The 15953-nt window shown below is 40.8% G+C and overlaps 1 protein-coding gene across 1 annotated transcript in view; it reads right to left on the bottom strand.

The window, feature by feature from the left end:
- Nucleotides 1-15727, bottom strand: part of LOC110501378 (PTB domain-containing engulfment adapter protein 1) — a 140776-nt gene extending 125049 nt beyond the window's left edge. Inside the window, exon 1 of the mRNA XM_021578903.2 lies at nt 15625-15727. The gene's annotated coding sequence lies outside the window, so the exon portion shown is untranslated. The remainder of the gene's footprint in view (nt 1-15624) is intronic.
- Between the last annotated feature and the right edge of the window lie 226 nt (nt 15728-15953).

The following is a 15953-nucleotide window of genomic DNA, read 5'->3' as shown; positions in this document are numbered from 1 at the left end:
GGGGAGTGCCAATATTGGCTTCAAAGCCTTTCCTTGGCCAATACATAGCATCACCAATCCAGGGTGTGTATACATCTTTGCACATAAATCTATGCAGAACGATTTATTAGAACAGTTGATTTGAATTGTGCAGATGCAGTTTCATAACAGAATTTTTGTAAAATCTTTCTGTTTTTTGTGACATTTTCCATAAACTCAGTTAAATATCTCCTCTGAATTAAGCTTCAAATAAGTCTGCAGAAAGATTGGGGTGTCAGCTCTGACATGACACCTTGACTTTGAAAAAAGTATCTTCTGGTAATTGAAATACAGTAAGTAAAAAGAATATACATCCGGTAACAGAATTACGGAACAAGAATTACATCATGGGTCCCTGATCTGTACCATACAAAAATGCGTAATTATGGATGTGAATATCATTCTTTTCATGGTAATTTATCCTGAGTAGATACACAAAGGTAGAAATATGCAATATGCTCCTTGTATAATTCTACACACATGCTAGTATTCTAATGAACTCCGCCCCCAAACAAGACCACATTTGGTTGGACTGGACCAAATCTGAACCAATCATAGACGTCTATGTTTCACTAGTTTGGACGTCACAGTACAGCACAGTAGGGTTCAGTACAGTTCAGCACCGTACAGTACAATACATTATACTGTACTCTATTCTAGTGTGCTCTATTGTACCGTACTATACTCTACTTATCTCTACTGTTTGGTACTGTACTATTCTCTACTTTTCTCAATATACTCTACTGTCCAAACTTGTGAAACATACATGTAGACTTACATTATTGGTTCAGATTTGGTCCAGCCGGGCAGGCTGATCCAATTTCAACTACTTTTCAAAGTCCATGGACGTCCGTGGTCGGTTGGTCCTCAGTGGTTGAGGATGCTTGTTACAATAAATGGAAAGCAGGTGGTAGGTGACAGTGAGAGGTGAAATTAACAGAAGAGAGAGAGAGAGGTTGCCCGGACTGTTATCACAGTCTTGCATTGACCCCCAGATGATAGAAAAAGAAAGAAAACAGTTATGAGATGAGCTGAACATAACATCATGCCAGTGGAAAGGAGTATAGTAGCAGGTGACCCAACTGTGGTTTCAAATCAAATCAAATTGTATTTGTCACATGCGCCAAATACAACAGATGTAGACCTTACAGTGAAATGCTTAATTACAAGCCTTTAACTTCTCTAGGGTAGGGGGCAGCATTTGGAATTTTGGATGAAATGCATGCCCAAATTAAACTGCATCCTACTCAGGCCCAGAAGATAGGATAGAAGATTTGGATAGAAAACACCCTAAAGTTTCCAAAACTGTTAAAATAATGCTGTGAGTATAACAGAACTGATTTGGCAGGCGAAAACCGGAGAAAAATCCATTCAGGAAGTAGGACGTTTTTTGTTGTTGTTTTCTATTCAATGCCATTACAGTATCCATTTTATTTATTTGTTATTTTACCAGGTAAGTTGACTGAGAACACGTTCTCATTTGCAGCAACAACCTGGGGAATAGTTACAGGGGAGAAGAGGGGAATGAATGAGCCAATTGTAAACTGGGGATTATTAGGTGACCGTGATGGTTTAAGGGCCAGATGGGAATTTAGCCAGGATACTGGGGTTAACATCCCTACTCTTACGATAAGTGCCATGGGATCCTTAATGACCTCAGAGAGTCAGGACACCCGTTTAACGTCCCATCCAAAAGACGGCACGCTACACAAGGCAGTGTCCCCAATCAGTGCCATGGGGCAAACATTTTAGACCAGAGGAAAGAGTGCCTCCTACTGGCCCTCCAACACTACTTCCAGCAGCATCTGGTCTCCCATCCAGGAACTGACCAGGACCAACCCTGCTTAACTTCAGAAGCAAGCCAGTAGTGGTATGCACGGTGGTATGCTGCTGGCATTGGCTTAGGACTCAAGTTGCAGTTCCTATGCCTTCCACTAGACGTCAACAGTCATTAGAAATTGTTTCAGGCTTGTATTCTGAAAAATGAGTGTGTAAGAGCAGTCTGAATAAGTGGACCCTGCCGTGTCACAGAGCTTTATCATGCGCGCGACCAGTAGAGTACCTTTCTTCTTTACCTTTGATATTGACAACGTTATTGTCCGGTTTAAATATTATCGATTATTTGGGCTAAAAACAACCTGAGGATTGAATATAAACATCGTTTGACATGTTTCTATGAATTTTACGGATACAATTAGGATTTTTTGTCTGCCTGTTGTGACTGCGTTTGAGCCTGTGGATTACTGAAGAAAACGCGTGAACAAAATGTAGGTTTCCAGATATAAAGAGAGACTTTATCAAACAAAAGGAACATTTATTGAATAAATGAATGTCTTCTGAGTGCAAACATATGAAGATCATCAAAGGTAAGTGATAATTTTAGCTCTCTTTTTAACTGAATTTTTATAATGAGTATTTCTGTATTTGAATTTGGCGCTCTGCAATGTCACTGGAGGTTGGCCAGGTGGGACGCTAGCGTCCAGCCTACCCTAGAGAGGTTAACAATGCAGGTTTAAGAAAATCCCTAAAAAAAAGTAATGGATGAGAATAACAAATAATGAAATGGCAGCAGAAAATAACAATAGTGGGGCTATATACAGTGGGGTACTGGTACAGAGTCAATGTGTCAAAGAGCGGGGGGGCACCGGTGTCAAGGTAATTAGTTACCTTGACACCGATTAATTAGTTAATGACATAATTAATTAGTTAATTATGTACATGTAGGTACAGTTATTAAAGTGGCTATGCAAAGATAAGATAATAAGCAGCGTGGAGGGGGGGGCAATGCAAATAGTCTGGGTAGCCATTTGATTAGCTGTTCAGGAGTCTTTCGGCTTGGGGGTAGAAGCTGTTTAGAAGCCTCTTGGACCGAGACTTGACGCTCCAGTACCGCTTGCCATGCGGTAGCAAAGAGAACAGTCTATGACTAGGGTGGCTGGAGTCTTTGACAATTTTTAGGGCTTTCCTCTGTCACCGCCTGGTATAGAGGTCCTGGATGGCATGAAACTTGGTTCCGGTGATGTACTGGGCCGTACCCTCTTTAGTGCCTTGCGGTCGGAGGACGAGCAGTTGCCATACCAGGCAGTGATGCAACCCGTCAGGATGCTCTCGATGGTGCAGCTGTAAAACCTTTTCAGGATCTGAGGACCCATGCCAAATATTTGCAGTCTCCTGAGGGGGACAAGGTTTTGTCGTGCCCTCTTCACGACTGTCTTGGTGTGCTTGGACCATGTTAGTTTGTTGGTGATGTAGACGCCAAGTAACTTGAAGCTCTCAACCTGCTCCACTACAGCCCGGTCGATGAAAATAGGGGCGTGCTAGGTCCTCCTTTTCCTGTAGTCCACAATCATCTCCTTTGTCTTGATCACATTGAGGGAGAGGTTGTTGTCCTTGCACCACACTGTCAGGTCTCTGACCTCCTCCCTATAGGCGGTCTCATCGTTGTCAGTGATCAGGCCTATCACTGTTGTGTTATCAGCAAACTTAATAATGGTGTTGGAGTCGTGTCTGGCCGTGCAGTCTTGAGTGAACAGGGAAAACAGCAGGGAACTGAGAACATACCCCTGAGGGACCCCCGTGTTGAGGATCAGTGTGGCGGATGTGTTGTTACTTACCCTTACCACCTGGGGGCGGCCCATCAGAAAGTCCAGGATCCAGTTGCAGACAGAGGTGTTTAGTCCCAGGGTCCTTAGCTTAGTGATGAGCTTTAAGGGCACCATGGTCTTGAACACTGAGCCGTAGTCAATGAATAGCATTCTCACATAGGTGTTCCTTTTGTCCAGGTGTGAAAAGGCAGTGTGGAGTGCAATGGAGATTGCATTATCTGTGGATCTGTTAGTGCGGTATGCAAACTGGAGTGGGTCTAGGGTTTCTGGGATAATGGTGTTGATGTGAGCCATGACCAGCATTTCAAAAGATTTCATGGCTGCAGACGTGAGTGCTACGGGCCGGTGGTCATTTATGTAGGTTACCTTAGTGTTCTTGGGCACAGGGACTATGGAGGTCTGCTTGAAACATGTTGGTATTACAGACTCAGACAGAGAGAGGTTGAAAATGTCAGTGAAGACACTTGCCAGTTGGTCAGCGCATGCTCGGAGTACACGTCCTGGTAATCCGTCAGGCCCAGCGACCTTGTGATTGTTGGTGTTGCTCACATTGGCTGCGGAGAGCGTGATCCAGAACAGCTGATGCTCTCTTGCATGTTTCAGTGTCACTTGCCTCAAAGCGAGCATTGAAGTTATTTAGCTCGTCTGGTAGGCTCGTGTCACTGGGCAGCTCTCGGCTGTGCTTCCCTTTGTAGTCTGTAATAGTTTGCAAGCCCTGCCACATCCGAAGAGCATTGGAGCCGGTGTAGTACGATTTGAACTTAGTCCTGTATTGACACTTTCCCTGTTTTATGGTCTGTCTTAGGGCATAGCGGGATTTCCTATAAGCTTCCGGGTTAGAGTCCCGCTCCTTGAAAGTGGAAGCTCTACCCTTTAGCTCAGAGCAGGTGTTGCCTGTAATCCATGGCTTGTGGTATGTACAGTACGTACAGTCACTGTAGGGACGACATCCTCGATGCACAGTTACTGATGTGGTGTACTCCTCAATGCCATTGGAAGCATCCCGGAACATATTCCAGTCTGTGCTACCAAAACAGTCCTGTAGTTTAGCATCTGCTTCATCTGACCAATTTTTATAGACCGAGTCACTGGTGCTTCCTGCTTTAATTTTTGCTTGTAAGCAGGAATTAGGGGGATAGAGTTATGGTCAGATTTGCCAAATGGAGGGCGAGAGAGAGCTTTGTACGTGTCTCTGTCTGTGGAGTAAAGGTGGTCTACAATCTTTCCTCTCTGGTTGCACATTTAACATGCTGATTGAAATTAGATTAAACTGATTTCCCTGCATTAAAGTCCCCGGCCACTAGGACCGCAGCCTCTGGATGAGCGTTTTCCTGTTTGGTTATGGCGGAATACAGCTCAGGTTTGTGACTACTATGACGATTTCCCATTGTAGCCAATTCAATTGCAGTAACCCTGTTAGTGATTTTTCAGTAATTACGTTAACCATTCTGTAAAACGATTTGGTAACAGAATTACAAGTTTAATCACTTAGTAATTCATAAACAAACTTGTTATCAGTAAAAACACTATAACTAGTCGGTAGGTCTACCTTTTCTTGTTACTTCTGTGAACTTTCATTATCCTCCCTCCTCATGAAGGAGAGAAATTAGAAAATATCTTAAAGATATGTGGGTGTTTGGTAATGGAATTACAAGGCACATTCAATGTTTCTTAAACATAAAGAAGGCAAATAATGTGTCCAAAACTAAATATAAAAGTGTTGATATTAGTTGGCCTGGGTGTTTACTTCAACATTACTGTGTGAATACATTTTCTAGCAAAATACCCATTTTCCATCTGTTTGACAAGAAAACTAAGGCTTTACTTATTCAAAATTTTTGGGAAGGAAAATGGTTGAAGAATCCATATACACTAAACAAAAATAAAACAAAATATGTATAGTGATGGTCCCATGTTTCAGGAACTGAAATAAAAGATCCCCAAAATGTTCCACAGGCACAAAAAGCAAATGTCTCTCAAAATGCATGCACAAATTTGTTTACATCCGTGTTAGTGAGCATTTCTCCTTTGCCAAGATAATCTATTCACCTGACAAGTGTGGCATATCAAGAAGCTGATTAAACAACATGATTATTACACAGATGCAATTTGTGCTGAGGAAAATAAAAGGCCACTCTAAAATGTGCAGTTTTGTCACACAACACAATTCCACAGATGTCTCAAGCTGAGGTAGCGTGCAATTGGCATGCTGACTGCAGGAATGTCCACCAGAGATATTGCCAGAGAATTTCATGTTCATTTCTCTACCATAAGACACATCCAACGTTGTTTTAGGCCTCACAACCGCAGACCACGTATAACCACACCAACCCAGGACCTCCACATCCGGCTTCTTCACCTGCAGGATTGTCTGAGACCAGCCACTCGGACAGTTGGTGAAACTGTGGGTTTGCACAACCAAAGAATTTCTACACAAACTGTCAGAAACCATCTCAGAGAAGCTCATCTGCGAGCTCGTCGTCCTCACCAGGGTCTTGACCTGACTGTAATTTGGAGTCGTAACCAACTTCAGGCCCATTGTTGTGCTATTCATCTACCGCCATCACCTCATGTTTCAGCATGATAATGCACAGCCCCTTGTCACAAAGATCTGTACACAATTCCCGGAAGTTGGAAATGTCCCAGACTCATTTGACATGTTTGGAATGCTCTGGATCCACGTGTACAACAGTGTGTTCCAGTTCCCGCCAATATCCAGCAACTTCGCACAGCCATTGAAGAGGACTGGGACAGCATTACCCAGGCCACAATTAACAGCCTGATCAATTCTATGTGAAGGAGATGTGCCGCGCTGCATGAGGCAAATCGTGGTCACACCAGATACTGATTGGTTTTCTGATCCACGCCCCTAATTTGTTTTTTCGGGTATTTGTGACTAACATATGCATATCTATATTCCCAGACATGTGAATCCATAGATTAGGCCCTAATGCATTTATTTCAATTGACTGATTTCCTTATATCAACTGTAACTCTGTAAAAATGTTGAAATTGTTGGATGTTTTTTCAGTGTACACTACAGGTTAAACATTTTGGAACACCTACTCATTCACAGGTTTTTTTTCAAAATGTTACTATTTTCTACATTGTAGAATAATACTGAAAACTTCAAAACTATGAAATAACACATATGGAATCATGTAGTAACCAAATAAATGTTAAGACATGAATCAGTCAATAAGGAACATTTCAAGAATTGTAAAAGTTTCTTCAAGTACAGTCACAAAAACCAGCCAGCGCTATGATGAACCTGGCTCTCATGAGGACCGCCACAGGAATGGAATACCAGAGTTACCTCTGCTGCAGAGGATAAGTTCATTAGAGTTACCAGCCTCAGAAAATGCAGCCCAAATAAATGCTTCACAGTGTTCAAGTAACAGACACATCTCAACATCAACTGTTCAGAGGAGACTGTGAATCAGGCCTTCATGGTCAAATTGCTGCAAAGAAACCACTACTAAAGGACACCAATAAGAAGAAGAGACTTGTTTGGGCCAAGAAACACAAGCAATGGACATTAGACCGGTGGAAATGTGTCCTTTGGTCTGGAGACCAAATCTGAGATTTTAGGTTACAACCGCCATGTCTTTGTGAGACTCAGTGTGGGTGAACGGATGATCTCTGCATGTGTATTTCCCACCGTAAAACTGGAGGTGTGGTGGTGTGCGGTGCTTTGCTGGTGACACTGTCTGTGATTTATTTAGAATTCACACTTAACCAGCATGGCTACCACAGCAATCTGCAGCGATACAACATCCCATCTGGTTTGGGTTTAGTGGGACTATCATTTGTTTTACAACAGGACAATGACCCAACACACCTCCAGGATGTGTAACGGCTATTTTATCATGAAGGAGAGTGATGGAGTGCTGCATCAGATGACATGGCCTCCACAATCAACCAAATTGAGATGGTTTGGGAGGAGTCAGCATACAGTTGAAGTCAGAAGTTTACATACACCTTAGCCAAATAAATTTAAACTCAGTTTTTCACAATTCCTGACATTTAATCCTAGTAAAAAATTCCCTGTCTTAGGTCAGTTAGGATCACCACATTATTTTAAGAATGTGAAATGTCAGAATAATAGTAGAGAGAATGATTTATTTAAGCTGTTATTTCTTTCATCACATTCCAAGTGGGTCAGATGTTTACATACACTCAATTAGTATTTTTCAGTTCTGCGCACAAATGTTCTATAGGAGGTCAGGGATATGTGATCTCCACTCCAATACCTTGACTTTGTTGTCCTTAAGCCATTTGCCACAACTTTGGAAGTATGCTTGGGGTCATTGTCCATTTGGAAGACCCATTTGCAACCAAGCTTTAACTTCCCGACTGATGTCTTGAGATGTTGCTTCAATATATCCACATAATTTTCCTCCCTCATGAAGCCATCTATTTTGTGAAGGGTACCAGTCCCTCCTGCAGTAAAGCACCCCCACAACATGATGCTGCCACCCCGTGCGTAACGGTTGGGATGGTGTTCTCCCCTTAAGTTAATACTTTGTAGCGCCACCTTTTGCTGCGATTACAGCTGTAAGTCGCTTGGGGTATGTCTCTATCAGTTTTGCACATCGAGAGACTGAAATTTTTTCCCATTCCTCCTTGCAAAACAGCTCGAGCTCAGTGAGGTTGGATGGAGAGCATTTGTGAACAGCAGTTTTCAGTTCTTTCCACAGATTCTCGATTGGATTCAGGTCTGGACTTTGACTTGGCCATTCTAACACCTGGATATGTTTATTTTTGAACCATTCCATTGTAGATTTTGCTTTATGTTTTGGATCATTGTCTTGTTGGAAGACAAATCTCCATCCCAGTCTCAGGTCTTTTGCAGACTCCATCAGGTTTTCTTCCAGAATGGTCCTGTATTTGGCTCCATCCATCTTCCCATCAATTTTAACCATCTTCCCTGTCCCTGCTGAAGAAAAGCAGGCCCAAACCATGATGCTGCCACCACCATCTTTGACAGTGGGGATGGTGTGTTCAGCTGTGTTGCTTTTACGCCAAACATAACATTTTTCATTGTTGCCAAAAAGTTCAATTTTGGTTTCATCTGACCAGAGCACCTCCTTCCACATGTTTGGTGTGTCTCCCAGGTGGCTTGTGGAAAACTTTAAACAACACTTTTTATGGATATCTTTAAGAAATGTCTTTCTTCTTGCCACTCTTCCATAAAGGCCAGATTTGTGCAATATACGACTGATTGTTGTCCTATGGACAGAGTCTCCCACCTCAGCTGTAGATCTCTGCAGTTCATCCAGAGTGATCATGGGCCTCTTGGCTGCATCTCTGATCAGTCTTCTCCTTGTATGAGCTGAAAGTTTAGAGGGACGGCCAGGTCTTGGTAGATTTGCAGTGGTCTGATACTCCTTCCATTTCAATATTATTGCTTGCACAGTGCTCCTTGGGATGTTTAAAGCTTGGGAAATCTTTTTGTATCCAAATCCAGCTTTAAACTTCTTCACAACAGTATCTCGGACCTGCCTGGTGTGTTCCTTGTTCTTCATGATGCTCTCTGCGTTTTTAACGGACCTCTGAGACTATCACAGTGCAGGTGCATTTATACGGAGACTTGACTACACACAGGTGGATTGTATTTATCATCATTAGTCATTTAGGTCAACATTGGATCATTCAGAGATCCTCACTGAACTTCTGGAGAGAGTTTGCTGCACTGAAAGTTAAGAGGCTGAATAATTTTGTACGCCCAATTTTTCAGTTTTTGATTTGTTAAAAAAGTTTGAAATATCCAATAAATGTCGTTCCACTTCATGATTGTGTCCCACTTGTTGTTGATTCTTCACAAAAAAATATAGTTTTATATCTTTGTGTTTGAAGCCTGAAATGTGGCAAAAGGTCGCAAAGTTCAAGGGGGCCGAATAATTTCGCAAGGCACTGTATAGTTTGTTAACAAGAAATTTGTGGAGTGGTTGAAAAACAAGTTTTAATACTCCAACCTAAGTGTATGTAAACTTCCGACATCAACTGTATGTGGGAACTCCTTCAAGACTGTTGGAAAAGCATTCCAGGTGAAGCTGGTTGAGAGAATGCCAAGAGTGTGCAAAGCTGTCAAAGGCAAAGGGTGGCTATTTGAAGAATCTCAAATATAAAATATATTTAGGTTTGTTTAACACTTTTTGGTTACTACATGATTCCATGTGTGTTATTTCATAGTGTTGATATCTTCAGTATTATTCTACAATGTAGAAAATAGTCTAAATAAAGACAAACCCTTGTGTTCTAAAACTTTTGACTGGTAGTGTATATGCTTTAATTTCTCAAAATTATAGACTCATAGCTTTCATTTGAAAGTTTGACATGTTCATATGAACTTTACATGTTAGTGCCCATGGGTCCTTTTACATGGAAATGCACAGAAGTAGAAAAACACAGAAAATGCCAATTGAATGTTAAAATACATTCTAATGTGTGCCTGGGAGTTGAGCAGTATTTACATTTTCTTTTATACTGTAGGCCTTTTAATTCTGTAGCTCGAGTGTTCCAAATATATTTCCAGTTTGACACATTGTGTGACTAACAAAGGGTCCCATCACAGCTTGAAAAGCCTTTATTCAATAACAACAATACCCGTCTGCCTGAAAAAATTAAGACAAATACTTTGCACGCACCGAAGGGGGACTACAACAGGACCTAATCACTTTCCACCACCTCATTTGCAAGGGGCTATAATTAATTGAGATGTGTAATAAGTGCAGAGAAGATTTATTAACTCATTGCGTCTGTGAAATTCAAAGCTTTGACATTTAAGGTAGTCAATTTCCAAGTCAGGCAAGACACAAATATAAATTACCTCGGCTTCAGTGACTCACTCCTGCCAAACTATGTGCTGCATTAAAGGACAGACAATTCAGACATTGAAATGTCATTATCATGTAGTTTGCACATAGACATGATATTAATTATTAGCATGTGTGAGAGATATGCGCAGGTTCTACATTGATTGTCCATTACCTTTTGCCTAATTGGTTGTTTTCCTGTGATAAGGATGAGGCCAAAAGTCAATTCTGATGAATAGTAGTGTTACACGCTATACCGAAACGTTTTTTAAAGTTTGGTACTAGAATTTTGGTTACGTTTGTTACTTCTGTCAAATGTGTCTCAGTGATTGGGAGGATCAAGTCTGTACCAGTGCAGCCACTTTATAGCGTGAAGAGCAAAGTGCCTGCTCCACTTACTTACTCATTGCTAGAGCTGTCTGGGATACATTGTTAGCTACCCATTCACGCTGCACAGAAGTTAACACACTTGAAGGATGCAACATAGCATGTAGGAATGTTGAAACTGTTCGTTACTGTTTGCAAAATAATGTCCGTACGGGCTAGAATACTTTTACAATGGAAGACGACGCCGGTAGTGTACAGCTTTAAATGTAAGCTAACTTTCCTTGGTAATATATGCAAAATATGCTGATTTGAAAGCTGATTGTCACCAAAAATTGTTAATTCACTTTGTCTCCTTCGCCAACAAAAACTCATTCACTTCTTTGTCTCCTGACTGGTTTCCACTACATTCCATAGCCACAAAGTCATATCCCACAGCCACATTCTGCCTTGCAAATGAGTCATTACTTTCTTAAAGAGAGAGCAAAAACTTTTAGAAAAGAAGAGATTGCTTCTCCTATGTAAATGTTGTTGATCAGTACAATAAAATAATAATATGTTCTTCTAGCAGCCAATAAATAATTCCTAAATGGAAGGGAATAATTCCTAAATGTCATCTGTAGCACCATGAAATCAACTCAAACAAGCTCAATAACTCAATGCATGCACACACTTCTATTGAATAATATGCATTCACCTATTTTGTGAATAGACCTAGGCTACATCTTGAATTACAGTTACACAGTCTCAAAATGTTTTACATAACAATGTTAAATGTAATGATATTGAACAACGATTGAACAGAGCAGTAGCTGAGTTTATCTGTCTGGATCAAGTGCCAATCTGTGACTGTGGCTGATACACCTTTTTTTGTTGTGGTATCGTTTCGGGATATACAGTATCGTGATACTAAATCTGGCATCGAAGTCCAAGTTCAATAGAATGCAGCAGTAAGTGCAACAGAAGCAGCTCCCAGGCAAGCTGTTTGAAGATTAACGGAGTGATGGAGATCTCAGTGACAGTGAAAAATAGGCAGCATCAGCTGATAGTAATGATGTTATCAGTCACTCTGAGTATGGTCTCTGACTCAGACAGACACATGAAGTGTCTGAACGAGAATGAACTGAACTGAACGAGAATGCTGAGTTCACCGTGGAGAATACTGTTGTTGATATAAAGTCGGGCCAATGGAAATGCTCAACCTTGACACAATGGCTAACATGCTGACCACACCGCTCGTATCGTGTGCGCAAGTGTTGAAAAACAGGTATGTGTCAATTTATTTTGCAATCATTGCACCCACGCTGCTCGCAAGTGTCAACGAGCATCTGTGTAGCCAGGCGCTAAAATAGAACTTGGTTCTACTTGTGATGCTCGACGCGCTGCAAGTCCTGCGTCTCCCATCTCCTCATTGGTTTTTAGCAGCATATACCCTTGTGGGTGATTGAAAGATGAACTGAGGTCACAATCCAGTCCAGTTGGTTGTGGTAATGCACCTTAAAGTTGGTTGCCAACCTCCGTGTAAAGTCCAAAGAAGAATAAGAAGCCTGAAGGAGAAGAGATTACTAGAAACAAACTTGGTTTACTGTTTATCTGTGGATTAATTGTCGGAGAAGAGGACCTTGTGCATTTCAGGTAAAATAAAAACCAAATGTTTATATCCCAGGACAAATTAGCTAGAAACAGCAAGCTATCTAGCTAATTTGCCATAAATTAGTAATGTTTTTTGACCTGTCCCAAAATTAATATAATTGGTTCAGAGTTTGTTTTGATATTTCAACCTGCGTGTCCTGATCGCGTCTGGTGTGGGTGGACAAAATCAACTTGTGCAGTCTGGTCAGCATGTAAGTACCAAAACTATTAGGCTTGGGCGGTATACCATATATACTGTATACCAGGGTATTTGGAAAGAGCCACGGGATGGTTTGTCAATACCATCAATACTGTTGAAACTATTTCTTTGAAGTTTTTCAATACGTTTGAATATTTGTAGAGTTAGTTTTTACCCTGTTATTTAGAACCTGACGGACAACTATGAAAAGCTCAAACCAAGTTTATTCACCCAATGGGTCAGACAGCTGAACAGACAAAGACATGTTCCCACCAGCACAAGTGTATATATACCCCATTTTAGGTGAAGTCTCCTCCCTCCCTCTAAACATTACATGGTGGCGCACGCGCGCAGCCGGTTTGGGTTCCGTGTAACAATATTTCAAGTTTAGAAGTCAGAATCCATCAGTAGCTACAGGGTTTGTAGCTAACGGGTCTGAATACTTATGTAAATGTGATATTTCAGTTCTCATATTTTTATACATTTGCAAAAAAATCTAAAAAGCAGTTTATGATTTGTCATTATGGGATATTGTGTGTAGATTGATGAGGGTGATTTTTTTATAGCTATTTTAAAATAAAGCTGTAACGTAAGAAAATGTGGAAAAAGTCAAGGGGTCTGGATACTTATGTTTAACTTTATGAGCTGGATTGCCTGTCTTTGCAATTCATTTATTCTCATTTACATATTTAGGCAGCAGCTACTAGGGTTGCACAATTCTGGGAACTTTCAATAAATCCTTTCCAGAAATCCTGTTTGGAAGATTCCAGATTTCCTGCTTATGTCCTCCTGATTCCAGGTTTCCTCCAACCGGGATTTCAGGAAAACCAGGAAATGTATTGAAAGTTCATGGAATTTTGCAACCCTAGCAGCTACCATGGAAATTCACTATTACTTGTGCTAATTTTGTTAACATTCTGGTAATAGCCTCCCATTAGGCTTTTTCTGCGTTTTTTGGTGTCCCCTTGTATACTAAGACGGTAATACCGTATATCCCGATATGACAGAAGGACTGTATGACGATATGCAAATCTGGATACTGCCCAACCCTAAAAACGTATCAATTAGTCACTGTCTAAAATGACATTTTGAAGACAATTATGGCCAGACACAGCATTCTCTAACATTTAAAACATCAGAAAAAAATGTGATGTATCAAATTACCTAAAAACATTTAGGCTAGGCAAGACTAAGATCTAGGAAGCAAGAGAACGAAAAGGACAACTTTGAGTTAACTTATGATCAAATCTGCACACTCAACTGTTGAATAACTCTACCAAACCTGTGTCAACCTAAATCACTGTGATTATCATCCCTCTACTGCACTTCAAACAAGTGCCATTGCAGACAACAACACACAACTGACTGACAGCGCTTGACTTGTTTCAAGTGCATCCTTCACAGAGCTCAGCATTAATCAGAACGGTATAATTCAGTGGAACGTTCCTAAACCCAGCAAAACCATGCTGCGGTGACACACTGTAGCCTACATGTCAGTTCAGGGAGTTTTAGCTGAATAAGATTGGGTTTTTTGTCGCCTTGCTTATATTATGACCTTAATTTAATTCTCAATTTACTGTGTACAATAAAAGCCTAAAGGCATCACACATGGCATTAAGACTGACTAAAATGTGTGTTAACAAAATGGAACGTGATGAGATGAACAAAAGCATCTTCTGAGATCTTAGAACAGCAACAAGGCTTGGGAAATAGTCGGTAGCACTTTACCAAAACAAGTTCATCACAATGGAAACATTGTTTTCCCAGATACGGTAGGCTATATGCTGTAGATATCCTTGTTTCTCAGGTAATGGGCAATGTGTAGCACACACTGTTTGGGAGTTGGAGATATTTCCTAATAAACCAGTCAATCAATTCATCAAACGACCACAGAGACAGTACAATACTATTTCACTGATCAAAATCTACATCAATAGAAATGATGTATGAGACATGGCAGGTGAATAGGACACAGACAGCATTCAACAGTACTTGTACCATGTGAAATATGCCAACAAAGACATACTTACGCTAACCACATGTCCTCTAGTCTAGTGGACAGAGTTAAATCTGACAATAAAAGCCAAAACCTGTTCTATCTGAGAGGAAAATGACTGCATGTCATTTCCATTCAGACCTCCTCTTTTGCTCTAAGGTGAAAACGGCAGTGCCCAAAGTATTTGTGCAATCTCTACACTGTCCAACCACCGGATGAGTGATCCAATTATATGACAAAATACTTCCCCATGGAGGAAATTGTCCAACGCATTGACCAGCAAGTAGCAATAGGCTTGTGAAGTGAAGGCACCATAGTGAACAGTGTGAAAAATAAAGCTTGCTGAGTGACAACGATCATTAACGGGACATCTGCAAACAGAAATATCACCATTATTGAAAACGGGTCCTAGTAACGGTAGTAGTAGACTAGTAATAACAGCAATAATATTTTATTAATCAGCTGTGGAATGACATGTGTGTTATCTGAAAGTCTGAAAAATCGTTAAACAAATGCTTTTAAGCAGTATATCAGAGTGAAAAGGACCATGTAATAACAGAGTTATAACTGGTCTCTATAAACTGCAGCAATGAAAAAAACAACTGAAACACTGAGCTGGTGTCTTGATTTATATGCATGCAGTTGTGGCACATAATTCCAATTAACAAATTGGCAATGCTGCCTTCTCGTGACGTTATGTCTCCCAGTAGTCAAACTTTCAATTCTACTTGCACTTGACGATCCCCGCATCCGTGTTGAAGCATAATAACCTGTCTGTCCACACGCGGTGCAAAGTTTCTTGCAAACATCACCGTGCAAAACGTGGATGTGGTTAACATAGAATGGCCTAAAATAAATGTAGACATGTTGCACTTGCAAGAAGTTAATCATTATTCTTCACTAGGCTGCGCGAAAGTGTTTTGAACAGTAAACAACAAAAAGGTTAAACAAACATGATGCGACTAAGCATCCGAACACAAAACTGTTGAAAAGTGTTAGCCAAAGATGCATGAAAAATATCAACTCACTTACCTAACAACACGATACTTATCAGGCTGTCCGGTAAAATGGTAGTCGACGATATCACATCAACACACTCTCATTCCGTCCTCTCATCTCCTCAACACAGAGCTGCTGGTAAAAGTTAGTGACGTCACGGACTCGGGTTAACGTAGCTGTTCTGGAATTGCCAGCAAGCTGCACATTTAAAGTGACAGACCATGGGTTCGTGACCAAATTGACATACTTCTGGACATCAAGTGCCACCTTTCAGGGTAATTTGCAGCTGAATTTTTTTAATCATCAACTGACAAATTGGAACTAAATTGCAGGTATTAGTCATTGTAATTCGTACAAGCCAT

Source organism: Oncorhynchus mykiss, chromosome 22 (assembly GCF_013265735.2).
Source record: "Oncorhynchus mykiss isolate Arlee chromosome 22, USDA_OmykA_1.1, whole genome shotgun sequence".
Classification (NCBI taxonomy): domain Eukaryota; kingdom Metazoa; phylum Chordata; class Actinopteri; order Salmoniformes; family Salmonidae; genus Oncorhynchus; species Oncorhynchus mykiss.
Note: the sequence above shows the minus strand (reverse complement) of the source record. Positions and strands in the feature narration are given on the sequence as shown.